At 46.0% G+C, this 27,798-nt stretch overlaps 1 pseudogene; it reads right to left on the bottom strand.

The window, feature by feature from the left end:
* Positions 1-37: 37 nt before the first annotated feature.
* LOC125548058 lies at positions 38-25,514 on the bottom strand (annotated as a pseudogene).
* Positions 25,515-27,798: the final 2,284 nt, after the last annotated feature.

Genomic DNA, 27,798 nt, shown 5'->3' with positions numbered 1-27,798 from the left:
AAAAATAGTGCATCGTTTAATAAAGTACAGGTAAACCTCAGAGCTTGCTACAATCGGTGGGGACAAATGACAATTGCCCTACGATGATGTCAAACAACATCTGTATGTTGTGTTGCTGGAAATTGCCCAGCACCGAACTCGAAGCCGACGTGGCCCCAACAATGTTTAAGCAGAATGAGGAGTCCTCTTCGTTAAAGGACATGTAGGGCCTGTTTGGTTTGCAGCCTAAGCTTGCCATGCCTAACCTTAGTCGTGCCACAATAGCTTAGGCATGTGTTTGGTTTATTGCCACACTTGTGGTTTGTCACACTTTTCTAGCCACTTGGTCTACATGTCATAGGCTCAACTTTTTGTCCAATCTTACCACACTTGTGGTGGCCATTTTGTGAGACACACTTTTTTGTGGCAGCCACACTTTGCCTAAGCTTAGTTGTGGCAAAGTTAGCCATGAACCAAACAGGCCCGTAGTTGCCCCCATGCAGCCTCATATCCGCACCGCCGGCGAAGTGCAACACCATGTCCGGCATGGCCGGGAGCTGCCGCTCATCGGCAGGAGCCGGGAAGCAAGGTCTCTCCAGGCTCGTTGTGTTGAGCGGCGGCTGGTCGAGCACCTGGGCCACGTGGTTGGCGACCACCCTGAAAGCACTCTCCACAAGGACCATGAAGATGGCGTCGGAGTCCACAATCATCCCACCCGTGTCGTCGGCGTGCAGCTCGAAGGTTTGGTTCGGATCACTTGGTAGATTGGGACAATTAGCAGCACCTTATTCGCTTGCATCTCCACCGTTGTGTTGTGCGGTTTTCTCGTCAATGACACGAAGAATATGTCAACTTATCTTTACAATTATAATTCTTGTTTGGACATTAGGCAAAGTAGAGTTGAGAGGGGCCAAAAGGGACAATCCTTAAAATTTTAGCTTAGCAACTAATACAACTAATGATATTTCACATAATTTCTCTACGGTAGGGGGGGCACGACCCCCCTTGGCCCTAGTGAATTAATTCTAACTAGGGATGAACATCACTTGATAGACTGGGAAAATCAGCACCTTATTCGCTTGCATCTCCACTGCCATGTTGTGCGGTTTTTTGGTGGATGAGATAAAAAATATGATGATGAAGTATAGCCGCGACGAGTACGTTTGTGTTGCGATACCAATGTACATGGATAGCTTCAACTTTATCGGCGTCTTGGCGAGGGTCTTCTAAAATAAGGTGATACGCGAGTCGACTATGGAAAACTACCTCGTGGATGTTCATCTCCGAGGTTTACATGAACTACCTCGTGGATGTTCATCTCCGACTATGGAGAACTACCTCCGAGAAATATTGCCGCGAATGCTAGTGTTGCTAAAAAACGACCTAGAGATAAGGCAAATGGAGATGATGTTGGATGCAGTAAATCTCCGAGGAATCAACTACATGTAGATACAAGTGCAGCTTATGATGAAGATACACACAGGGAAGAAGTTATTTCTAGCCAGTATGAAGTTGACATGAACTTGATTGCTGAGAGAGAGACTAGGAAAAAACTGCTTGAGAAAAAAATGTCAAATGAGAAACTACTCTCCGGAGTGGAACAAGTTAATGCTAAATTCGCCAAAGACTCAGCTGTGCTGGAGGACTTTACAATGATGTAGATTATCAGAAAGAAGATGAATTTGATTGTACACAGGACCCTGATGACTTTGCGAGGCGACTTGGCATTGGTACACAAAGAATTGGTGAGATCAATGAGGCAGTTGACAGAGAGATGCTTGGTGATGATCCTGATGAAGTACAAAATGACATTGATAAAGAGAATGAAAAGCCTGTGTGTCTAGAGCCTGAGCCGGTACATTTTCTACATTGATGAAATCATCATAGGAATAGTAAGGATGGACACCGAAAATTACGGAGCCCCTGTCGAGGCGACAGTAGGGCGACGCCCAACTACCCGAGGGGCCGGCCGCCGACGGACAACCCCGGCGACTGGAGAAGAGAGGATAGAGTCACCGAGGGTGGTAGGGATTCGGAGCCGGCAGTGGGCCTGTTGAGGCTCCGCGAGGCATGGCTGCGAATGAGGAAAGAGAGTAAGCAGATCGGCATGGAAAAGGAGAAGATCGGCGTGTTCCGATCTGGGATCGTGGGGAAGGTACGTGCAATTGATGGTGTAGCCATGAAAAGGATCGGGGAGAGATTGCAAGCCATGAGGAAAGGTCTGGATCAAGGGAGGGGAAGGAAAGTCTCTAGGGTTTCGGATCCAGAATCATTCTGTTCAAAGGATAGGGATCCCCCAGATAAGCTCAAAGGATCACCAGCATCGGACGGCAGGGCAAGGAATCAAGAGGAAGGAAAGATATCACCCACAAGGATCACGGAATCGCTGGGAGCAAATTGGGTAGAGGCTTGTTTAAAAAGAGGAGGCGAGCTGGAAGAACACACACATCTCGCCTCTCTTCTGTCTGCTGGCGCGCTGTACGCTTTCGCTAAACCAACAGTGATGCCGAACATGGAGTCCCGGAAAGACAAGGCCCCCATGGAAGGTGAGGCTGGTCCCGGCCTCGCAGGCGGGAGGAACATAACCGGGGCCCTGCTCCGCGGCGACAACTCCCGCAGCCAGGGAGACAGGGCTTCGATGAGGAGGCTTGGGGCGGGCAGTGACATCATTGCCCAAAGATTCCCGACCCGCTACGCCCCCTGTGGTGAGGGGGTGGTGGAGTTGGACCTGACGAAGGAGCGATCTGCCATGAACTACCGGTGGGTTGCTGTAGGGCTCTTCTTCTCGCCCCTGCCCTATAGCAATGAAGGGCTCTTCGGAGAGCTCAAGGGCAAGTGGGGTCTCCACGGGGGCATGGACTACAAGCCCCTGAAGAACAACCGCTTCCTCATCGAGTTTGAGCGGGAGGGGAACCGGCGATTCATCCTCAACAACGGCCCATGGACTCACCAGGGGGATGCCTTCCTCATGGTTACGGTGGATGGCGGCGCCCCGCCGGGCGAGGTGGAGGTTGCACCCATGCCCATCTGGGTGCGTGTCCATGATGTTCCCCCCATTATGCTCGATGAAGGTGTCGCGTGGAAACTCGGAGCGGAGCTGGGAGAGGTTTTGGAAGTAGATATTGATAGCAGGGGCAAGATATGGGGAGACTTCATTAGGATCCGCATCAATCATGATGTTGATGAGCCCCTCAGAGATAGGATAAAATCCCGTGATAAACCTAGCGATAAGGTGTTCTCTCTAGAGGTTAAGTATGAAAGGGTGCCGCGTTTTTGTGGTTACTGCGGGTATCTTGGGCATGGCCAACGCGACTGTAAGTTGCCGGAGGACCTCCATGAGATGAGGTTCACGGCAACAATGCGTGCCTCCCCATATAAGAAAAGCAATAGTAGAGGGGGCTATGTGGCTCCTGTGGCGAATAGCGCGCGTCGCCTCCTTAGTTTTGGGAGAGAATTTCACAAAGGGAAGAGCCCAAGCCATGGGAAGAGGGCCTGCGAGAAGATCCCGGAGGAGGTGCTGCTAAACCCGCAAGTGCAGGCGGCTATTGCTGCTGTAAGTGCTCTCAGGGTCTATGATGATAGCGGCCCCCCAAGGTCATCTACACCAACATTGACCAAGAAACCTGATGGGGTCGGGATCGTTACCAGGCAAACCGTGGCGAGCACGCCCCTTTCTGGAGGAGTGGGTGCCCTGCTGGATCAGAGCCTACCCCCTCGTACCATTGGGGCGGATCAGACGAAAGGTCAGGCCGACGCTGTGGAGAAATCAGTTCCAAGCAAGTCAGATGGAAAAGCTCCCATGGTCAACCTCGAGCTTGGACTGGCGCAGGCGCAGGCTTATCCGGCCCTGGAAGAGGGCAGCGATGTGGTGCCCAAGAGCGAAGGCACAAAGGTCGGTGAGGATGTGGGAGAGACCACTATGGAGCTGCTAGTCCCTCCTGGTTTTGGGCCAGTTCCTCGCTTCACAAAGCAGCAGACTGTGTGGACGGTGGAGGGCTTGTTCAACGGTAGGGTGATAAAGGACAACAGGTCAAAGAAAAGAGCCGGACAGGTGCACTCGATTCTGGGAAAAAGGGGTGGGCATGATGAGCTTGTTGTCGAAGCTCCAGTGGAGGCTGAGTCTGATGGGGGACCGGACAAGTTCAGGAAGGTGTGGGCGGCTGGTATGGTGAAAGAGGGATCTGCGGACAGCAAGGAAGCGACCGGGCAGGGGGCTCCCGCGAACCTGGTGGGTGCCAAGGGCGGCGCCCACCAGGAAGCCATGACGATCATGAGCTGGAACTGTCGAGGCCTCGGGCAACCTCGTACAGTTCAAGAACTAGTGTGTCTTGTACACACACATAAGCCCAAGCTCGTCTTCCTTACTGAAACGCGGCAGAATAACAAGTTTGTCACAAACCTAAAGTGGAGGCTGGGTCTCCTCCATTGTATCACGCAACCCGGCATTGGTAAAGGTGCCGGCATTGCTCTATTCTATGATGATAGTGTGGAAATAAAAAAGATTGCCGTGGGGACGAGTATATTGATGTGTTGGTCAGACTTGATGTTCATGGCCCCCAATGGAGGGGAACTTTTGTTTATGGGGAACCTAAAGCACATGAGCGTCATCACATGTGGTTACTCCTGAGAAGAATCAAAGATACAAGCAACTTGCCGTGTCTCATGACCGGGGATTTGAATGAAAGTATGTGGCAGTCTGAACTTTTTTCAGCCGCTAAGAGGTCAGAAAGATATATGTGCAATTTCAGGGAGGTGTTGTCCGACTGTAATCTCTTCAATCTGGGATTCAAAGGGCCGGGATGGACCTACAATAATAAGCAGCAGGGCAACAGCAATGTCCGAGCGAGGCTGGACAGGTTCGTCGCGTCTCCGTCATGGTCAGACCTGTTCAAAAACGCATCCGTGGATCATATTTGTTCTTCGCGCTCAGATCATCTCCCTATTATTCTGAGGATGGGGCACAGGAAAGAATGGAGGCCGGTGGAACAGGGCAGACAGAGCAACTTTAGATACGAGGAGATGTGGGAAAGGGCGGAGTCGCTTCAGCCAACTATAACTGCATCTTGGGGCAAGTTCGGGCCGGCCGCCAGTTTACGTATGATAGGCGCAAAACTGCAGAACATGCAAAAGGAGCTGTCTGAATGGGCCAAGCGAGATTTTGGCTCGGTACAAAGGAAGACAGCAGAAATTAGGAAAAGGTTAAGAAGAATCTGGTGTGCCACCCCAACGGCTGCTCTGGAGGTGGAAGCAGCCAAGCTCTCAAAGGACCTAGACGAGCTGCTCCTAAGAGAGGAATTAATGTGGAGACAGAGATCTAGCGTGACATACCTGCGTGAGGGGGATAGGAATACGAAGTGGTTTCAGCGGGAAGCTACTTGGCGTCAGAAGAAGAATGCTATTCAAAAATTACGAGACACAGATGGCAATTGGGTCAAGGACACTAGCGGTCTGCATGCAACAACGAAGGCCTTTTTTTTGCAACCTGTACACTTGTGAGGAGAACACCGACCCAATGGATATCTTTGAGCTGGTGACAACTAGGGTTTTGGGTGACATGAACAAAGATCTAACAAAGCCATTCTCTAACGAGGAAATTAGCGATGCTCTTTTTCAGATTGGCCCTCTAAAAGCACCTGGACCGGACGGGTTACCATCTCGTTTCTTCCAAAGAAACCGGGGAGATATGAAGGATGATGTGATCAAGAGCGTTCGGAGTTTCTTTGTGGATAGTGTCATGCCTGAAGGAATAAATGACACAGTGATCGTGCTTATCCCAAAAGGAAAAGACCCGCAGTCTCTTAACGATTTCAGACCTATCAGTTTGTGCAACGCCATATACAAGGTCATCTCCAAGTGTCTTGTAAATCGTCTGCGTCCTATTCTAAACGAGATCACCTCGGAAACCCAGAGCGCTTTCATACCGGGCAGAATGATTATGGATAATGCCATCATTGCCTTTGAATGTTTCCATAAGATACAACACTGCATGAATGTGAACGACAACTACTGCGCTTACAAACTGGACCTAGCCAAGGCTTATGACAGAGTGGATTGGGGTTTTTTGGAAGGGGTGCTCCAGAAAGTTGGTTTCTGCTCCAAATGGACTCAATGGGTGATGCAATGTGTCAAATCAGTGAGATACTCGGTGAAGTGCAATGGAGAGCTGATGGAGCCGTTCTTACCCTCCCGGGGGTTGCGGCAAGGGGACCCGTTAAGTCCTTATCTTTTCCTCTTTATTGTAGATGGTTTGGTGCTTTTGCTGAAGAAGGAGCTGGCCGAGAACAATATCAACCCTATCAAGCTATCAAGATTGCTAGAAATAGCCCGGGCATTTCAAATCTACTTTTTGTGGATGATAGCTTGATTTTCTTTAAAGCGGTGCCAAAACAAGCCGCAACGATCAAGAAAGTGTTGGATACTTTCCAAAGGTGCACCAGGCAGCTTCTCAGTTCTAACAAATGCTCTCTACTGTTCAACGAAATCTGCCCACCGGAAAGAAGAGAGGCAATAAAGAACATCCTGGGTGTGGTTTCGGTTTCTTTCAAAAGCAAATACCTAGGCTTACCTACTCCTGAGGGGAGGATGAAGGAGGATCAATTTCAGCCTATTTTGGATAGATTTGGTAAGAGATGCAGCGATTGGTCTGAGAAGTTTATGTCCTTTGGTGCAAAAGAAGTTCATGTGAAATCAGTTGTGCAGGCACTCCCAACTTTCACCATGAGTGTCTTCTTGCTCTCCAAAGGCTTTTGTGACAAATACGAGAAAATGATTAGAGACTTCTGGTGGGGTGACACGGAGGGACAGAGAAAGGTACATTGGATGTCTTGGGATCGTATGACAAAACCAAAAAGAGCCAGGGGCATTGGCTTCAGGGACATGCATTTGTTTAACCAAGCACTACTGGCCAAGCAAGGTTGGAGGCTCCTGCAAAAGCCAGATAGTCTGTGTGCGAGAGTGCTAAAATCTAAATACTACCCTAATGGAAATCTGCTGGATACGGTGTTTGCACATGATGCCTCACCGGTGTGGCGAGCTATTGAGTTCGGCTTGGAACTATTGAAGAAGGGGCTTATATGGAGGGTGGGAGATGGAAAAAGTATACAGATCCAAAGGGATCAATGGATCCCGAGAAAGGAAGGCCTCATGACAGCCGCTTTTGTGAGGCGTTCCCGGATCAGATGGGTTAACCAACTCATGGTACCAGATAGGAAAGCATGGAATGAAATGCTCATCAGACAAATTTTCCACCCCTTCGATGCTGATGAGATATGCAAACTCAGCATTCCAGCCTCGGAGGTAGGCGATTGTATTGCCTGGCACCATGAGAAAAACGGTGTTTTCTCGGTTAAGAGCGCCTACAAGCTGGCTGCGGCCATACAGGATCAGTCGGCTCAGAATCCTTCGAGCTCTACCAGGAACCGTATGACAGAAGCATTTGGGATCTTATTTGGAAGGCAAAGGTCCCCGGTAAGGTCTGTATCTTTGCATGGAGGATTGCGACAAATACTCTGGCTACCAAGAAAAATAAATGGAAGAGAACCTTGGAAGTGGATGCCACATGCAGCATTTGTGGAAATGGTGAGGAGGATGAACACCATGCAGTCATAACTTGTACCAAAAGCCGGGCCTTGAGAGCAGAGATGAGGAAGATCTGGGTGTTACCGGCTGAGCAAAAGCTAAGAAATACCGGAACAGACTGGCTACAAGTGGCCCTCGATGCGGAAAACGAAGAGTGTTGGGGAACATAGTAATTTCAAAAAAATTCCTACGCACACGCAAGATCATGGTGATGCATAGCAACGAGAGGGGAGAGTGTGATCTACGTACCCTTGTAGACCGACAGCGGAAGCGTTATGACAACGCGGTTGATGTAGTTGTATGTCTTCACGGCCCGACCGATCAAGCACCGAAATTACGGCACCTCCGAGTTTTAGCACACGTTCAGCTCGATGACGATCCCCGGACTCCGATCCAGCAAAGTGTCGGGGAAGAGTTCCGTCAGCACGACGGCGTGGTGACAATCTTTGATGTTCTACCGTCGCAGGGCTTCGCCTAAGCACTGCTACAATATTATCGAGGATTATGGTGGAAGGGGGCACCGCACACGGCTAAGAAAACGATCACGTGGATCAACTTGTGTGTCTAGGGGTGCCCCCTGCCCCCGTATATAAAGGAGCAAGGGGAGGAGGCCGGCCGGCCCTATGGCGCGCCAAGGAGGAGGAGTCCTCCCCCTAGTAGGAGTAGGACTCCGCTCTTTCCTACTCCTACTAGAAGGGGGAAAGGAAAGGGGGGAGGGAGGAGGAAAGGGGGGCGCCGCCCCCCCTCTCCTAGTCCAATTCGGACCAGGGGGGAGGAGGCGCGTGGCCCACCCTGGCTGCTCCTCTCTCTCTCTCCACTAAGGCCCATACGGCCCATTACTTCTCCCGGGGGGGGGGGTTCCGGTAACCCTCCGGCACTCCGGTTTTCTCCGAAATCACTCAGAACACTTCAGGTGTCCGAATATAGCCGTCCAATATATCAATCTTTATGTCTCAACCATTTCGAGACTCCTCGTCATGTACGTGATCACATCCGGGACTCTGAACTAACTTCGGTACATCAAAACTCATAAACTCATAAGTATTATGTTTCCGGATAATACAATTCTAGTATGAATAATAAACATTTATCATGATATAAGGAAATAAAATAATAACATTATTATTGCCTCTAGGGCATATTTCCTTCAGTCTCCCACTTGCACTAGAGTCAATAATCTAGATTACACAGTAATGATTCTAACACCCATGGAGATTTGGTGCTGATCATGTTTTGCTCGTGGAAGAGGCTTAGTCAACGGGTCTGCAATATTCAGATCCGTATGTATCTTGCAAATATCTATGTCTCCCACCTGGACTAGATCCCGGATGGAATTGAAGCGTCTCTTGATGTGCTTGGTTCTCTTGTGAAATCTGGATTCCTTTGCCAAGGCAATTGCACCAGTATTGTCACAAAAGTTTTTCATTGGACCCGATGCACTAGGTATGACAACTAAATCGGATATGAACTCCTTCATCCAGACTCCTTCGTTTGCTGCTTCCGAAGCAGCTATGTACTCCGCTTCACATGTACATCCCACCACAACGCTTTGTTTAGAACTGCACCAACTGACAACTCCACCGTTTAATGTAAACACGTATCCGGTTTGCGATTTAGAATCGTCCGAATCAGTGTCAAATCTTGCATCAACGTAACCATTTACGATGAGCTCTTTGTCACCTCCATATATGAGAAACATATCCTTAGTCCTTTTCAGGTATTTCAGGATGTTCTTGACTGCTGTCCAGTGATCCACCCCTGGATTACTTTGGTACCTCCCTGCTAGACTTATAGCAAGACACACATCAGGTCTAGTACACAGCATTGCATACATGATAGATCCTATGGCTGAAGCATAGGGAACATCTTTCATTTTGTCTCTATCTTCTGCATTGGTCGGGCATTGAGTCTTACTCGATTTCACACCTTGTAACACAGGCAAGAATCCTTTCTTTGCTTGATCCATTTTGAACTTTTTCAAAATTTTGTCAAGGTATGTGCTTTGTGAAAGTCCAATTAAGCGTCTTGATCTATCTCTATATATCTTAATGCCTAATATGTAAGCAGCTTCACCGAGGTCTTTCATTGAAAAACTCTTATTCAAGTATCCCTTTATGCTATCCAGAAATTCTATATCATTTCCGATTAGTAATATGTCATCTACATATAATATCAGAAATGCTATAGAGCACCCACTCACTTTCTTGTAAATACATGCTTCTCCAAAAGTCTGTACAAAACCAAATGCTTTGATCACACTATCAAAGAGTTTATTCCAACTCCGAGAAGCTTGCACCAGTCCATAAATGGATCACTGGAGCTTTCACACTTTGTTAGCTCCCTTTGGATCGACAAACCTTCCGGTTGCATCATATACAACTCTTCTTCAGAAATCCATTTAGGAATGCAGTTTTGACATCCATTTGCCAAATTTCATAATTATAAAATGCGGCAATTGCTAACATGATTCGGACAGACTTAAGCATCGCTACGGGTGAGAAGGTCTCATCGTAGTCAATCCCTTGAACTTGTCGAAAACCTTTTGCGACAAGTCGAGCTTTGTAGACAGTAACATTACCGTCAGCGTCAGTCTTCTTCTTGAAGATCCATTTATTCTCAATTGCTTGCCGATCTTTGGGCAAGTCAACCAAAGTCCATACTTTGTTCTCATACATGATCCCATCTCAGATTTCATGGCTTCAAGCCATTTTGCGGAATCTGGGCTCACCATCGCTTCTCCATAGTTCATAGGTTCATCATGATCTAGTAGCATGATTTCCAGAACAGGATTACCGTACCACTCTGGTGCGGATCTTACTCTGGTTGATCTACGAGGTTCAGTAGTATCTTGTTGTGAAGTTTCATGATCATCATCATTAGCTTCCTCACTAATTGGTGCAGGTGTCACAGAAACTGGTTTCTGTGATGTGCTACTTTCCAATAAGGGAGCAGGTACAGTTACCTCGTCAAGTTCTACTTTCCTCCCACTCACTTTTTTCGAGAGAAACTCATTCTCTAGAAAATTTCCGAATTTAGCAACAAAAGTCTTGCCTTCGGATCTGTGATAGAAGGTGTATCCAATAGTTTCCTTTGGATATCCTATGAAGACACATTTCTCCGATTTGGGTTCGAGCTTATCAGGTTGAAACTTTTTCACATAAGCATCGCAACCCCAAACTTTCAGAAACGACAACTTTGGTTTCTTGCCAAACCACAGTTCATAAGGCGTCGTCTCAATGGATTTTGATGGTGCCCTATTTAACGTGAATGCGGCCATCTCTAGAGCATAACCCCAAAATGATAGCGGTAAACCAGTAAGAGACATCATAGATCGCACCATATCAAGTAAAGTACGATTACGACGTTCGGACCCACCATTACGCTGTGGTGTTCCGGGTGGCGTGAGTTGCGAAACTATTCCGCATTGTTTCAAATGTACACCAAACTCGTAACTCAAATATTCTCCTCCACGATCAGATCGTAGGAATTTTATTTTCTTGTTACGATGATTTTCAACTTCATCTGAAATTCTTTGAACTTTTCAAATGTTTCAGACTTATGTTTCATTAAGTAGATATACCCATATCTGCTTAAGTCATCTGTGAAGGTGAGAAAATAACGATATCCGCCACGAGCCTCAACATTCATTGGACCACATACATCTGTATGTATGATTTCCAACAAATCTGTTGCTCTCTCCATAGTACCGGAGAACGGTGTTTTTGTCATCTTAACCATAAGGCATGGTTCGCAAGTACCAAGCGATTCATAATCAAGTGGTTCCAAAAGTCCATCGGTATGGAGTTTCTTCATGCGCTTTACACCGATATGACCCAAACGGCAGTGCCACAAATAAGTTGCACTATCATTATCAACTCTACATCTTTTGGCTTCAACATTATGAATATGTGTGTCACTACTATCGAGATTTAATAAGAATAGACCACTCTTTAAGGGTGCATGACCATAAAAGATATTACTCATATAAATAGAACAACCATTATTCTCTGATTTAAATGAATAACCGTATCGCATCAAACAAGATCCAGATATAATGTTCATGCTCAACGCTGGCACCAAATAACAATTATTTAGGTCTAATACTAATCCCTAAGGTAGATGTAGAGGTAGCGTGCCGACCGCGATCACATCGACTTTGGAACCATTTCCCACGCGCATCGTCACCTCATCCTTAGCCAATCTTCGCTTAATCCGTAGTCCCTGTTTCGAGTTGCAAATGTTAGCAACAGAACCAGTATCAAATACCCAGGTGCTACTGCAAGCATTAGTAAGGTACACATCAATAACATGTATATCACATATAGCTTTGTTCACCTTGCCATCCTTCTTATCCGCCAAATACTTGGGGCAGTTCTGCTTCCAGTGACCAGTCTGCTTGCAGTAGAAGCACTCAGTTTCAGGCTTAGGTCCAGGTTTGGGTTTCTTCTCTTGAGCAGCAACTTGCTTGATGTTCTTTTTGAAGTTCCCCTTCTTCTTCCCTTTGCCATTTTTCTTGAAACTAGTGGTCTTGTTGACCATCAACACTTGATGCTCCTTCTTGATTTCTACCTCCGCAGCTTTCAGCATTGCGAAGAGCTCGGGAATAGTCTTATTCATCCCTTGCATATTATAGTTCATCACGAAGCTCTTGTAGCTAGGTGGCAGTGATTGGAGAATTCTGTCAATGACACAATCATCTGGAAGATTAACTCCCAATTGAATCAAGTGATTATTATACCCAGACATTTTGAGTATATGCTCACTGACAGAACTGTTCTCCTCCATCTTGCAGCTATAGAACTTATTGGAGACTTCATATCTCTCAATTCGGGCATTTGCTTGAAATATTAACTTCAACTCCTGGAACATCTCATATGCTCCATGACGTTCAAAACGTCGTTGACGTCCCAATTCTAAGCCGTAAAGCATGGCACACTGAACTATCGAGTAGTCATCAGCTTTGCTCTGCCAGACGTTCATAACATCTGGTGTTGCTCCAGTAGTAGGCCTAGCACCCAGCGGTGCTTCCAGGACGTAATTCTTCTGTGCAGCAATGAGGATAATCCTCAAGTTACGGACCCAGTCCGTGTAATTGCTACCATCATCTTTCAACTTTGCTTTCTCAAGGAACACATTAAAATTCAATGGAACAACAACACGGGCCATCTATCTACAACCAAACATAAACAAGCAAGATACTATCAGGTACTAAGTTCATGATAAATTTAGGTTCAATTAATCATATTACTAAAGAACTCCCACTTAGATAGACATCCCTCTAATCTTCTAAGTGATTACGTGATCCAAATCAACTAAACCATGTCTGATCATCACATGAGATGGAGTAGTTTCATTGGTGAACATCACTATGTTGATCATATCTACTATATGATTCATGCTCGACATTTCGGTCTCCGTGTTCCGAGGCCATATCTGTATATGCTTGGCTCGTCAAGTATAACCTGACTATTCCGCGTGTGCAACTGTTTTGCACCCGTTGTATTTGAACGTAGAGCCTATCACACCCGATCATCACGTGGTGTCTCAGCACGAAGAACTTTCGCAACGGTGCATACTCAGGGAGAACACTTCTTGATAATTAGTGAGAGATCATCTTAAAATGCTACCGTCAATCAAAGCAAGATAAGATGCATAAAAGATAAACATCACATGCAATCAATATAAGTGATATGATATGGCCATCATCATCTTGTGCTTGTGATCTCCATCTTCGAAGCACCGTCATGATCACCATCGTCACCGGCGCGACACCTTGATCACCATCGTAGCATCGTTGTTGTCTCGCCAATCTTATGCTTCCACGACTATCGCTACCGCTTAGTGATAAAGTAAAGCATTACAACGTAGTTGCATTGCATACACTAAAGCGACAACCATATGGCTCCTGCCAGTTGCCGATAACTCGGTTACAAAACATGATCATCTCATACAATAAAATTTAGCATCATGTCTTGACCATATCACATCACAACATGCCCTGCAAAAACAAGTTAGACGTTCTCTACTTTGTTGTTGCAAGTTTTACGTGGCTGCTACGGGCTTAAGTAAGAACCAATCTTACCTACGCATCAAAACCACAACGATAGTTTGTCAAGTTGGTGCTGTTTTAACCTTCGCAAGGACCGGGCGTAGCCACACTCGGTTCAACTAAAGTTGGAGAAACTCACACCCGCTAGCCACCTTTGTGCAAAGCACGTCGGGAGAACCGGTCTCGCATAAGCGTACGCGTAATGTCGGTCCAGGCCGCTTCGTCCAACAATACCGCCGAACCAAAGTATGACATGCTGGTAAGCAGTATGACTTATATCGCCCACAACTCACTTGTGTTCTACTCGTGCGTATAACATCAACACATAAAACCTAGGCTCGGATGCCACTGTTGGGGAACGTAGTAATTTCAAAAAAAAATCCTACGCACACGCAAGATCATGGTGATGCATAGCAACGAGAGGGGAGAGTGTGATCTACGTACCCTTGTCGACCGACAGCGGAAGCGTTATGACAACGCGGTTGATGTAGTCGTACGTCTTCATGGCCCGACCGATCAAGCACCGAAATTACGGCACCTCTGAGTTTTAGCACACGTTCAGCTCGATGACGATCCCCGGACTCCGATCCAGCAAAGTGTCGGGGAAGAGTTCCGTCAGCACGATGGCGTGGTGACGATCTTTGATGTTCTACCGTCGCAGGGCTTCGCCTAAGCACCGCTACAATATTATCGAGGATTATGGTGGAAGGGGGCACCGCACACGGCTAAGAAAACGATCACGTGGATCAACTTGTGTGTCTAGGGGTGCCCCTGCCCCCGTATATAAAGGAGCAAGGGGAGGAGGCCGGCCGGCCCTATGGCGCGCCAAGGAGGAGGAGTCCTCCTCCTAGTAGGAGTAGGACTCCCCTCTTTCCTACTCCTACTAGGAGGGGGAAAGGAAAGGGGGGTGGGAGAAGGAAAGGGGGGCGCCGCCCCCCCTCTCCTAGTCCAATTCGGACCAGGGGGAGGAGGCGCGCGGCCTACCCTGGCTGCTCCTCTCTCTCTCTCTCCACTAAGGCCCATACGACCCATTACTTCTCCCGGGGGGGTTCCGGTAACCCTCCGGCACTCCGGTTTTCTCCGAAATCACTCGGAACACTTCCGATGTCCGAATATAGCCGTCCAATATATCAATCTTCATGTCTCGGACATTTCGAGACTCCTCGTCATGTCCGTGATCACATCCGGGACTCCGAACTAACTTCGGTACATCAAAACTCATAAACTCATAATATAACTGTCATCGAAACCTTAAGCATGCGGACCCTACGGGTTCGAGAACAATGTAGACATGACCAAGACATGTCTGCGGTCAATAACCAATAGCGGAACCTGGATGCTCATATTGGCTCCCACATATTCTACGAAGATCTTTATCGGTCAGACCGCATAACAACATACGTTGTTCCGTTTGTCATCGGTATGTTACTTGCCCGAGATTCGATCGTCGGTATCTCAATACCTAGTTCAATCTCGTTACCGGCAAGTCTCTTTACTCGTTTCATAATACATCATCTCGCAACTAACTCATTAGTTGCAATGCTTGCAAGGCTTATGTGATGTGCGTTACCGAGAGGGTCCAGAGATACCTCTCCGACAATCGGAGTGACAAATCCTAATCTCGAAATACGCCAACCCAACATTTACCTTTGGAGACACCTGTAGAGCTCCTTTATAATCACCCAGTTACGTTGTGACGTTTGGTAGCACACAAAGTGTTCCTCCGGCAAATGGGAGTTGCATAATCTCATAGTCATAGGAACATGTATAAGTCATGAAGAAAGCAATAGCAACAAACTAAACGATCTGGTGCTAAGCTAATGGAATGGGTCATGTCAATCACATCATTCTCCTAATAATGTGATCCCATTAATCAAATGACAACACATGTCTATGGTTAGGAAACATAACCATCTTTGATTAACAAGCTAGTCAAGTAGAGGCATACTAGTGACGTTTTAGTTTGTCAATGTATTCACACAAGTATTATGTTTCCGGATAATACAATTCTAGCATGAATAATTAACATTTATCATGATATAAGGAAATAAAATAATAACATTATTATTGCCTCTAGGGCATATTTCCTTCAAAGAGGTGCGCACCAAGTTATTGTTACTTCTATGGCGTTGCTGGCACCATAGGGAAGACTGCATGCGCCATGATGGAAAAGAATCTATAAGGGGATCTGTGTTGTTTCTGCAGAAGTATGAGGAGGACCTGAGGTCAGCTGCTGGGACCAATGATAGTCATGGCGTTTCCAAGAAGGCGGGAGTGGATGGAGGAGCCCGCCTGGAGGGACCAACACTCCAAGGCGACAAGTGGTATGCGCCGAACCGGGGAACGACCAAAATCAATTGTGATGCCGCTTTTGAAGCTGTAACTGGAGAGAGCGCAGCTGGCGTGATTGCTAGGGACCACAGAGGACTAGTATTTCTTTCAGTCTGCAAAAAGCTGCCGGTCTGTAGTAGTGTAGAAGAGGCAGAAGCTAGAGCTGCCCTGGTCGGGCTCATGACAATGAGAAAATATTATAATGGGGAGGTGGTGCTCGAGATGGATCATCAAAACGTCATTGCTGAATTAAACTCAAAGCTTCCGCCCCGCTCGGACTGCTATGGACTCATCATGGACATAAAAGATGTGTTGAAGAGATTTGCCGCTTACAGAATCCAGTATGTGAAGAGGAAGTGTAATGAGCTGGCGCATGGTTTGGCGGCTCTAACTAGGAGTACAGGTGACCAACTGGTGATTGCAGATGTTCCGCAGAGTCTTCGATCCCTGATGTTGGCCGAATTAAGTGCTCCTTCTGAGTAGTCTGTACTACTCTGATCTAAAAAAAAGCCTGTGTGTCTGAATTTGACTCGAACTGCTGCACCTACGGGGAAAGATGGTGGTCTGAGGAAAAACCCTTGTGTGGTTATGTCTGAAAGTGTGTTACAAAACTCGTTACCTTATATTGTCGGGGGAGTTGATGCTACCAAAATGAAACTCGTCGAGGCTGCTGCTACAGTTTAAAAGGCCAAGGACAAAGCTGCTTCTGACGAGGCAGCAAGAAGAAGGAGCGACAGGAACAAGAAAAAAGATGAAGGACAAACTATGGATAAAGCTACAGAGATGGTTAGAAAGAAAAACCTCGAGATAACCCCAGGTGATACCACGGTACCTACTATTTTAAATACTGTACCTAGCTTTATTTCCCATATTACTAGTTCTATTGATGTTAGCTTAGGTAGGAGTCCTGAGGAAATAGAGCGATCTATTTCTATGATTAAGGAATTAGAAAAGTCTAGAAGTGATCTATTTACTGCCAAATTAAGGAAAGAGGATAGAAAAGATAATGATACTGAGTCAAAACTGGATAGTTTTGACCCTGATGCTATTAAGAATTTAGCTTCTGATTCTGATTCTGGTTCTGATTCCGAAGAGGATGAGGATCTAAGAGAGGAAATATTGATGTTATCTTCTCTGTTTAAACCTAAAAGAAAGGTTTGCACTGGTGCGTTCAGTGTTAAACCAAAGGTTCGCTGTAGTGTTGGTAATGATACCTGATTATATATAAAGTTTTTTATGGCTGGTATTTTTTGGAATGCTAGAGGATTAGGGGAACCTGAAAAGAGAAGATTTCTTGCAGAAACTATCTCGAAGCATAAGCTAGAATTTGTTTGTATTCAAGAAACAAAAAAGCGCGCATTCGCTGACCCGTGGCTGGCAGGGGTTAGCGGTCGTTTCACCTTTATTTGGCTTTGGCAGCCATCTGTTGGTGCTTCGGGTGGCTTGCTTATGGGGGTTAGAGAAGATTTATTTGAAGTAGATACTGTGTAGCTAGTAAATACTTGACTAGGATGACTCTTATGGATAAGAGGACGGGTTTCAAATGGAATCTGGTCAATGTCCATGGAGCTGCTCACTCCAGAGACAAAGAAGATTTCTTGATTGATTTTGTGCATATGCTTGGGTGTAATGATCATCCTTTTGTTGTTGGCGGCGATTTTAATATCATTAGGAGGAGCAAGGATAGGAACAAGGCCAAGAAGCTTCCTAAATGGTCTTTTTTTTCAATTCTATTATTGAGCATTGGGGCCTGAAGGAGCTTGAGCTTTCTGGGCGAAATTTTACTTGGTCGAATAGCCAGATTGATCCCCTTTTTGTTAAGTTGGATAGGATCTTAGTTAGCCCCACTTGGGAGTTAAAATTTCCACTAGTTACTGTCAGGACACTGGTTAGAGGTGTCTCTGACCATGCAGCCTTGCTTATGCATAACGGGGTTAAAACCCTTACAGCTAGTAAGCCTTTTTGTTTTGAATTATGTTGGTTTACCAGAGATGATATTGCTGCTGTAGTTAATAAATTTTGGCATTCTAATGTGAATGGCAAGGATAATTTGGCCATTTGGATGCAGAAAATGAGGAATTTGAGAAGATGCCTGAAAGGATGGAATCTCAATGTGGAGGGGGCTTATAGGAAAAAGAGAAACACTCTAAGTTCTCAACTAGATGATCTTGATAGGAGATGTGAGCTAACTGGGTTATCAGTAGCTAACTATGAACTTAGAAAAGACCTTCAGTGTAGTCTGAATAAGATTTTGAGAGAGGAGGAAATCAAATGGTATCAACGCTCTAAAGAGAGAGATCTCAGGGAAGGGAATAACATCACTAGATATTTTATGATTAAGGCGAGCAGTAGGAAAAGAAAGAACAAGATCTTTCGTTTTGTGCAAGATGGGGTTATTATCCAGGGCGATAAGGAGCTATTGGACTATGCTACCAAGTTCTATAAAGAGCCTTTTGGTCATGTAGACCTTTTACCTATCTCTCTAAATATTCCCGTTCCTGCTTGTTTAGATATTAAAGATAAGAAAATGTTGACTGCTAGATTCTCCTTGGAAGAGATCAAGCTTGATGCCTTCTCTATGAAACGTAATCGAGCGGCTCGCCCTGATGGAATGCCCGTTAAATTTTACCAAGTATTTTGGGATTTAATTTGTTCCGATATACTTCAGCTGTTTAATGATTTTTTTGATGGCAAATTGGACCTCTCTAGGCTAAATTATGGTGTTGTTACATTGATTGCCAAAGGCCAGGGGGGCTGATAAGATTCAGATGTATAGACCTATCTGTATGCTTAATGTTCCTTTTAAGATTTTTACCAAGGTTTTGAACACTAGAGCTATGTTAGTTGCTGACAAGATAGTGTCTAAGATCCAAACAGCGTTTATTAAAGGGCGTTATTTGTTGGATAATGTAGTAATGTTGCATGAGACCATGCACTATCTTCATAGAAACAAGCTCTGTGGTGTGCTTTTTAAAGTCGATTTTGAGAAAGCTTACGATAAAATTAACTGGGACTTTATGCTTTCTGTGTTAGAAATGAAAGGGTTCCCTGAAAAGTTTATTCAGTGGACCAAGTCAACCATTGTTGATGGGAAAGTCGCTATTACTTTAAATGAGATGTTGGGTAACTATTTTACTACTAGAAAAGGTCTAAGGCAGGGGGATCCCTTCTCCCCCTTGCTGTTTAATATAGCTGCTGATGTCCTGGTGACCCTGGTTGGAAGGGCTCAGGAGCAAGGGTTTATAAAAGGTCTAGCCCCTCAGATTTATGAAGGTGGCCTTTCTGTTTTACAATATGCTGACGACACGATTTTTTGTTTTGAGGGCGACTTGGAAGGAGCTAGGAATCTTAAAATCATTCTTTGTGTCTTTGAGCACTTGACTGGTCTAAAAATTATTATTTTTTAAAAGCGAGGTTTACTGCTTCGGTGAGGCAGAAGTAAGACAGAAGAAATATGCTCAGATCTTTACTTGCACAATTGGAACCTTTCCTTTTCGCTACCTAGGTATGCCTCTACACTATAAGAAACTTAGTAATAGCGATTGGAAACCTGCTGAGGAGAAATGTGAGAAGAAAGCAGCTACCTGGCAAGGGAGCTTGCTTCCTATGGGAGAGAGACTCATTCTTACTGAGACTTGCTTGAGTAGTGTTCCTAGTCACATGCTTTCCTTCTTTAGATTGCCTAAAGGTGTGCGTAAACGCTTTGATTTTTTCCGAGCTCGTTTGATTTGGCAAGAAAGGGAGGGAGTGCGGAAGTACCACCTGGTCAACTGGAATGATGTGTGCCAACCTAGGGACCAGGGAGGACTGGGGTTACTAATCTAGATGTTAAAAATGTTAGTCTTCTTTGTAAGTGGCTCTAGAGACTAGAAAATGAGGAGGGGGACTGGCAGGAGTTGATTAGAGCAAAGTATCTGAAGAAGAAAATTTTGACTCAATGTGAATCATCTCCTAACAACTCCCACTTCTGGAATGGCTTAATAGAAGTTAAGAATATTTTCTATAGCTGTTGTCAGAGAATTGTGGGGGATGGACGTAAAACTAGATTTTGGGAAGATGTGTGGATAAAGGATACTCCTCTTTGTTTGATTTTCCTCGTCTTTATAATCTAACCTTTTGCAAACATGTTACTGTTGCGAAAGTATTTACCTTGGAGTTTAATTGTATTAGGTTCAGAAGATGTTTACATTGGGAGACTCTTGATATGTGGAATAAGTTACTTGATATGTGTGGTCAGGTGATTTTGTCGGATAAGCCTGACAAAGTTAAATGGTTACTTACAAACTCCGATAGCTTTTCCGTTAAATCTCGGTATCACTATCTTATAGCTAGACAAGTTGTTTTCCCTTTTAAAAAACTATGGAGGATGAAGATGCCTCTTAAAGTTAAGGCATTATCTTGGTTAGTAATCAAAAATAGGATTCTGACCAAGGACAATCTGAGTAAAAAAGGCTGGAAAGGTGCTAAGTTTTGTGAATTTTGTGACTGTGAAGAGTGTGAACCATTTATTTTTCACTTGTTCCATAGCTAAGTTCCTGTGGAATATTGTGGGATGTGCTCTAGGGAGCCAGAGAGATCCAATATGTTTTTTCGACCTATGGCAGAACTGGCTGTCTAGCTATACTGGCAAAGATAGAGTAGTTGTTTTATTGGGTACTGCTGCTCTCTTGTGGTCTATATGGAAAAAAGGAACAAATCCTGTTTTCAAAGTGTTATGCCTAGAGATCCTACTGACATTATCTTTCTTGCTTGTTCCCTACTTGACTCATGGAAAAAATTGCAGAAAAGAGGGGTGCAAAGCTTGCTTCATCAGGTGTCTAGGCGTATCGTGAGGGTGACTCATGATATCTTCAGAGGAGGGCATGGTTTGGTGCCGCATGTGAGAAGGATTTTGTGAAGCTAGCCACTGGAAATGCTTGCTGGCTTCAAAGCATTTATGTTAATTTGGTTATCGTCCTTTAGTCTGTTGATACCTTTATAGCTAGCGTAGCACTAGGCCCTTCCATGGTTAGTTTTGGGCAGATTGAAGCATCCTGATGTGGTGATATATATCAGTGGTGTGATGATTAGGCTGGATAGGCTGGAGCATCCCGGCGTGGCTTCTAGATCAATGATGTAATGTTGGTTTGATGCCTTGTAAACAACTCCATTTTCATAATGAAAATGGGGGCCGTGTGGCCCCTTCGATCGAAAAAAACTACCTCGTGGATCTTCCGACATTCAACTTATCTTTACCATTATAATTGTTGTTTTGATATTAGACCATTCAATGTATATAGTAGTAGTTAATTTAATTTCTCATGCAACCAACCACTTCTTGTTTGGTCTATTTCATTACATATTCTTGTTTGGATATAGACAATTAATATAGTTTTTCATACATTAGGCAACCTTTATGCTCAAATCATGGCTCTGCATCCTACATGTTCTAGCGATGACTATGAGCTTCTGGTCAGAATCAATGCTACTGAAAGGCTTTCCTCAATGAAACTTACTGCAAAGCCAGTGAGTGAATCATGTATGACATGTTAGTGGAAAATATATAAGAAGACCAGGCAATTCCTCTCGACTTAAAAATATAAGAATCGAGTCGTACCTCTCTCAAAATAATATTCTAGCTAAGAACACTCAGATGAGCAGAGAAAAACTTACTACTATCATGAACCATACAGGCTGCCTGCTAGCAGGGATCCCCAAATTGCAGAGCTGGGTCTCATCTCATGTGCATTTCAGATATTTTCTCCAATGCTTCTATTAGCTTCCCAGCTCCACCAAGGAGGTGGATTATGCATTTATGCATCCATGGTGGAAATTCTGCAGGCGTTGAGAAAGTAACCCTTTGTTAATCAAGTCAGCAGTGAAAACACCAGTGAATGACACTGGAGCATTCTGGAAAACATATGGATGGTCTCCTCACCGTGAGGACCAGAGAGCTTGCCACGTGGGCCGGTGGGCGTTGAGCTCCAGCCTGAACTTTGCACCTGCACAGCGTCCTTGACAGCTCACTCCACGGCGCCGCTTTGAGCAAGGGCAGGAACGTGTACACTATTATAAGTCGAGTGGCCAACAAATTACACTCGGTTTACGACAAAACATAAGATGATGTATTTTTTTCTGTAGTGATTTGTGCCGAGTGCCCGTGGAAATACACTCCTTGGCGTACAAAAAGTTTCATGTAGTGTTTCTTTCACGAGCAATGTTACACGCACGAAATATCTTTACAGGGTATTATAGAGTGGCTTACCTGGCTGATTTTGATTAGGTAGAAATAAACTGACGGGCCCATCCCCACTGAAAATTAAGGGGGGAGAAGATTAGTTTGGAAACAACCTGTTATGTTCAGTAAAGAGGTAAATACACCGGTGGTGCTTTAACTTGCCATGGACGTTCACATTAGTGCCTGAACTTGAAAAATACGCCGAATTGGTTCTGAAACTTGGCATGAATGTGCAAATACGGCGATAATCCGGTCTATGGACATAAAGTGCGTCGACATGGCACAGTATATGGCTGAGGTGGCACCGAAATGGCATGGGACCCACTTATATCTACAAAACACAATTACTTGAATACTATTTGTCTCTATGATTAGTGGGCCTGCCTGTCAGTACGTTAGCAAAATTAATATGAAAAATGCGCCGGAAAGGACTTGAACTAGCAAACCTGCTGCTTGTGAGCTGGTCGCACTAGCCACAACATAGAATATGATTTGATAACTAAGACAGCCTCATTCTTAATGTATTTTAACTAAAACTCTTCTATCCATAAATGGACTGCAGCCAGTGGCTCATTTTACACACGTTATTTTTTTAAGTAAATAATAATCATAATAAGAAAAGTTAGATTCAGATATTCATGTGTTATTAATAATTACCTCATGCCACACAAATATCAGTGTGCACAAAATATAAATATCTAAAGGTATACAATAAAATAACTTATTAAAACTGTAATTTTTAGAAATATTAACTTATATATAGTTTAGAAATCTCTACTCCTATAAAAGATTCAGTTGGTGATGATGGTGTGTCTGCCATCCGTCATTTTTAACTATTAGATCTACATCTAAAAACGGTAAGGTAAGTTGTGACCTTTTTGTAAAAATAGCTCACTTCTCTGCTCCAATGTCCAGAAAACACCTTAGTATCTTGAAACCAACCACATCTCTTCCTCACCTCATCAAACCAGTCCGAGAAATTTTTCTGAGTGAAACATAATATATTTTTAGTGATATATGTATATCAAAACTAGAGTATTTTTTTCAAGTTTGTGGACAAGTATTATTTTACTGTGGATCCATTGCAACGCACGGGCACATTGCTAGTTAATATTTTAAGTATAACCCATGACTACTTAAAAATGTTTGCAAATACAAACATTTAAAATATGCATATAAATATTAAAATGTTTGAATAATTGAAAGAATATGTACAAAACTGTAATATAAAAGAAATATATTATTTATATTATACAAACATTGTTATTATTCATATATTATTTCATTACTATATATTTTAATTATTCATATAATTGTTAAATATAATCCATGACTGTGTATTTTAAATGTTTGTATTTACAACATTTTTTAATACCCATTGATTATTATGATTATTTTATTGCAAACCGCTGTATATTTATTTGTCTGCACACGGATATTTGTGTAGCATGAGGTAGTTATTTATTACACGTGAATATTTGAATCTAACTTTAATTATTATGATTATTATTTACATAATTTTTACATTAGAAATAGCCTGTGTAAAATGGGCCACTACCTTCAGCCGTTGATGTATTCGACCGTTTTTGGTTCAACCATATTAAGCCAGAAGGGCCATCATTATCGTCAATACAATTCTGGTTTTGTTGGCTAGGGAAGCATTGACCAAGCGTCATGTTGCAGGTTTGATTCCCGTCTAGGGCATTTTTATGTTAATTTTCCTAATTATTCACCGGAGGGCCCACTAATCATAGAGTCATAGATTACTAAGTTATCCTGTTTCATAGCTACAAGTGGGCCCCTTGCAATGTCAGTGCCATGTCAGCCACATACGAATCCATGTCGACGTACTTTATGTCTACGGACAGGATTAACACCGTATTTGCATGTTCGTGTCAAGTTTTAGAACCAGTTTGGCGTATTTCTCAAATTCAGACACTAAAGTGACCATCCACAGCAAGTTCAAGCACCATGGATGTATTTACCTCTTCAGTAAACTGTCCGTGTATCTAGGATTTTTGTTCTTTCACAATCCTATTAATTCTGGAGCCACCATAGAGCTTACTACAGTCGGTGGGGACAAATGACAATTGCCCTACGGTGATGTCATAAAAAATTTGTATGTTCTTGCTAGAAATTGCCCAGCACCGAACTCGAAGCCGACGTCGTCCCAACAATGCTTAAGCAGGACGAGGAGTTCTCTTCGTTAAAGGACATGTAGTTGCCCCCATGCAGCCTCATATCCGCACCGTCGGCAAAGTGCAGCACCATGTCCGGCATGGCCGGGAGCTGCCGCACACCGGCAGGAGCCGGGAAGCAAAGGCTCTCCAGGCTCGTCGTGTTGAGCGCCGGCTGGCCTAGCACCTCGGCCACGTGGTCGGCGACCACCCTGAAAGCACTTTCCACGAGGACGGTGAAGATGGTGCCGGAGTCCACAATCATCCCACCCGTGCCGTCGGCGTGCAGCTCAAAGGATTGGTTCGGGATCGGCAGGCGAGCGTCGCCGAGCGATATGCCCTCGAGAGGGACATAGTACCTGATGGACTCTACGGGCTCTGCACAAGCGGCGTCGACTGCACGGCGGCGGGGCCAGCTCGGCGAGGGAGCCGAACAAGACATGGCTACCCAGGCTGGTATTGTAGAAGTCGGTGAGGCAGTAGGAAAACTTCTCGAACCCTAGCTGCGCCACGAGAGACAGGCTCCCGCGACCGAGGCCGACCAGCCCGGTGGAGTTGTACCAGTCGCCCCCGTTGTCTCTCCCGCAGCCGAACGCGACAGCTCCGGCAAAGGGGGCCGGGACTTGGCCGGGCAGAGCCGAACAGTGGGAGCGTCTCCGTGCAGGGACGCCGGACCGAGTGGCGAGGTCGTCGCCATAGGCGTTAGCGGTAGCCGCAGAGGGAGCTGAGGGGCGCAGTCCACGGGCATCCAGACGGGCAGGCACGCGGCGCTGGAGACATTGTCAGAGGGAGGAAAGCTGGACGAGGCGGTGGGGACGGGCGTGTCCTGCGGGAAGCAGAGCTTGCAAGGCTGACACTGCGTCCAGGTGAGGTCGCTGCCGGTGTCGAAGAGGGTGATGAACGGCACCGGCAGCGTCCCGATGGCGAGCTCCATGAGGTACTTGGCTTGGCCCGAGCGGAGCCTTGGCCCCGGCCTCCGAGCTGGAAAACCCCGTGGCCGCTTGGAGGCGGCTTCTGGTGTGCGGCCCGGCGCATCAGCTCTTGCCTTGGTGAAGCCGCTCTGGAGTCAATGTGGTGAGCGTGAGCGGTGGCCGGAGCGGACGGTGGCGGCGCCGCTGAGCTGAACCAGTGAGGCAAGCACAAGCAAGCTCAGAGCTTGTAAGTGATCCATGAAACTGAGCATGTGGATGATCAGTGCAAAGCTGGCTAGTGTAAACTTGAAAGAGCTCTGCGGTCCGGGTTTGAAACATCCATGTCATTATCTAGGAGAGTTTTTGAGCAACTAAATTTTTGCCATCTTCCTCTTCCAACATTCTGCACCTTAATTCTGACAATGTCAAGATCCACAAGGTAAATGACAACACTAAGTTATGTAGTAGTGGAACGTTAACAATGTTTGGAACGGAATGGGCATACATTATTTAGCATCCAGACGTATAGGGCGGAAGAACTGATAATAGGGCGCTAGAGCATAGTTGGACAGCCGGTTTTACCAAATTATAGAGCATTAGAACTGATATTACTCCTCCGGCCTCTAAACCTGGTGCCGCCATTTGCAGCCACTGGCGTCGCTCCCACTACAAGAAAAACATTCGTAGCCGAGTGTTTATACTTACGCGGAGTGTTATTTTTCGTGTACTCTCTTATAAACACCTAAGGCTGCGTTTGGACTTTGGAATCGATGTAATTGAATACAAGTGTAGAACGTGGTATCACCGAATCATCAACAAAAAGGCAGCTCGGGTGACTCAATCTTACTACTCCCCTCGCATCGCCCCTGCTCGGGCGACTCGGGGGTCCAAACCCTAGCGCCGCCGCCTCCTTTTCCCCTCCCTTCCCCCCTCGCCGCCGGCCTGAGACCGCCGCCGGGCAAGCCCGGCGCGACGCCGAGGAAGGTGGCGGCGGGGCCCTGGCTGCCCTGCCTCTTCTGCGGGGGGCCGAGGTCCTCGGGGCGGCGGCCCTGTCGGAGAGACGTCACCGGCCCTTCGACAGGCGGTGGCGGGGGCGTGGGCCGGCGAACCTGGCCGTGTGGACGGCGGGTGAACCGGAGGACGGGTGGCGTGGTGCAGCGGCAGATCGGCAGCGCCAGATCTGGCCGCCCCTTCCTCCCCTGTTTGGCGAGCTCCTCCCCAGCCGGATCTGGCCTGTCCTCTGCGGGCCGCCAGGTCTCGCGCCGTTGGGGTAAGGGTGGCGGGGATTCGAAGACCGGGAGAAATCCTAGGCCGGCCTCGCCGGTCTTGGCGGCGGCGACGCTCGAGGGCGCCGCTCCCCTCCTTGGAGGCGCCGTTCAGGTCAGATCCGCCGCCCCCTTCCCCTCTAGTCTCTCGGGTGAAAACCACAACACTGTTGGGCGGTGGCGGCGCCCTTGGCGTCGCGTTCCTTCTTGAAGGCGCCGTCTTTGGGAGCTAGGTGGGCATTGGGCTTGCTCGGCGATGTGGTGGGTGTGCAGCGGCAGAGGTAGCTGGCCGCTAATGCTCTTCTCCACCCGTTCCGGCATCTCTTTCTCATTCATGTCCAGTCCGTGGATTTGGTGGTGCTCTGCTCCAGGTGAGCACTCCGTGGCTTGTCGGGTGCGCTCGGTTCCTTTTCCAGATGCAGCCTGCCGGTGTCCTTCCTCCCAGGGTCTAGGGTGAACCGCGACACTGTCAACCGTTCGGCGCCTTCGATCCAGGCGAGGAGGCAGGGGCTTTATTTGACAGTGGAGCTGGGAGGACATGGCATGTTGGGGCCGCTGGCGATTTGGCAACGGCGTGCCCTTCCTCACCGTCGGAAGTGATACTCCTGTGCTGACATTCTCCTATCCTTGGTGACTCTTACGCGATTGAGGACCTACACATCTTCGAGCTGCGTGTCTCCATGTTCGATCATATTTAGCTTGGTGTGTGTGAGGCTTGTGGGCTACTGTCCAGCGTCTTTGTACCTTGTTTTTTTTTGTTTTCTTGTGTTGGTTTCGCGCTTGTATTTCTTTTCCTGGCCGGTTGGTGGCTTTGTTAATTCAAAGCCGGGCTCCTCTAGAGCCTTCGTTCTAAAAAAATAAAAAATACAAGTGTAATTAATTTGTGTAACTTACTGGCCAAGAGCTATTTTCAGCTGGATACAAAAACGAGGGGGGGGGTCTGTAAGTTTTATACGGGGTATTTAAAATGAAAATGCCAATCCAAACAGGGCCTAAGCTGAGTACCCTCAAAAAAGGACACAGTATAAAGCGGACTCTCAGCATATCACGCGCTAAGCTGAATACCGCTAAAAATTTGTTCATCTTACGACAAATACTCACGTGTACCTATGGAAAACTACACGGCTTACAGACGAGCCTCGACATTATATGGCTGCCATCTTACGACAAACACTCACGCATACCTATGGAAAACTACTCGGCTTACAGACGAGCCTCGGCATTATATGGCTGTCATTTGTCCATCCTCAACGCACTTAACGTCTGTGTGATGGTGGGCTATATAAGCCAA

The sequence above is a fragment of the Triticum urartu genome, chromosome 3 (genome assembly GCF_003073215.2).
Source record: "Triticum urartu cultivar G1812 chromosome 3, Tu2.1, whole genome shotgun sequence".
In the NCBI taxonomy this organism is placed as follows: Eukaryota; Viridiplantae; Streptophyta; class Magnoliopsida; order Poales; family Poaceae; genus Triticum; species Triticum urartu.
Note: the sequence above shows the minus strand (reverse complement) of the source record. Positions and strands in the feature narration are given on the sequence as shown.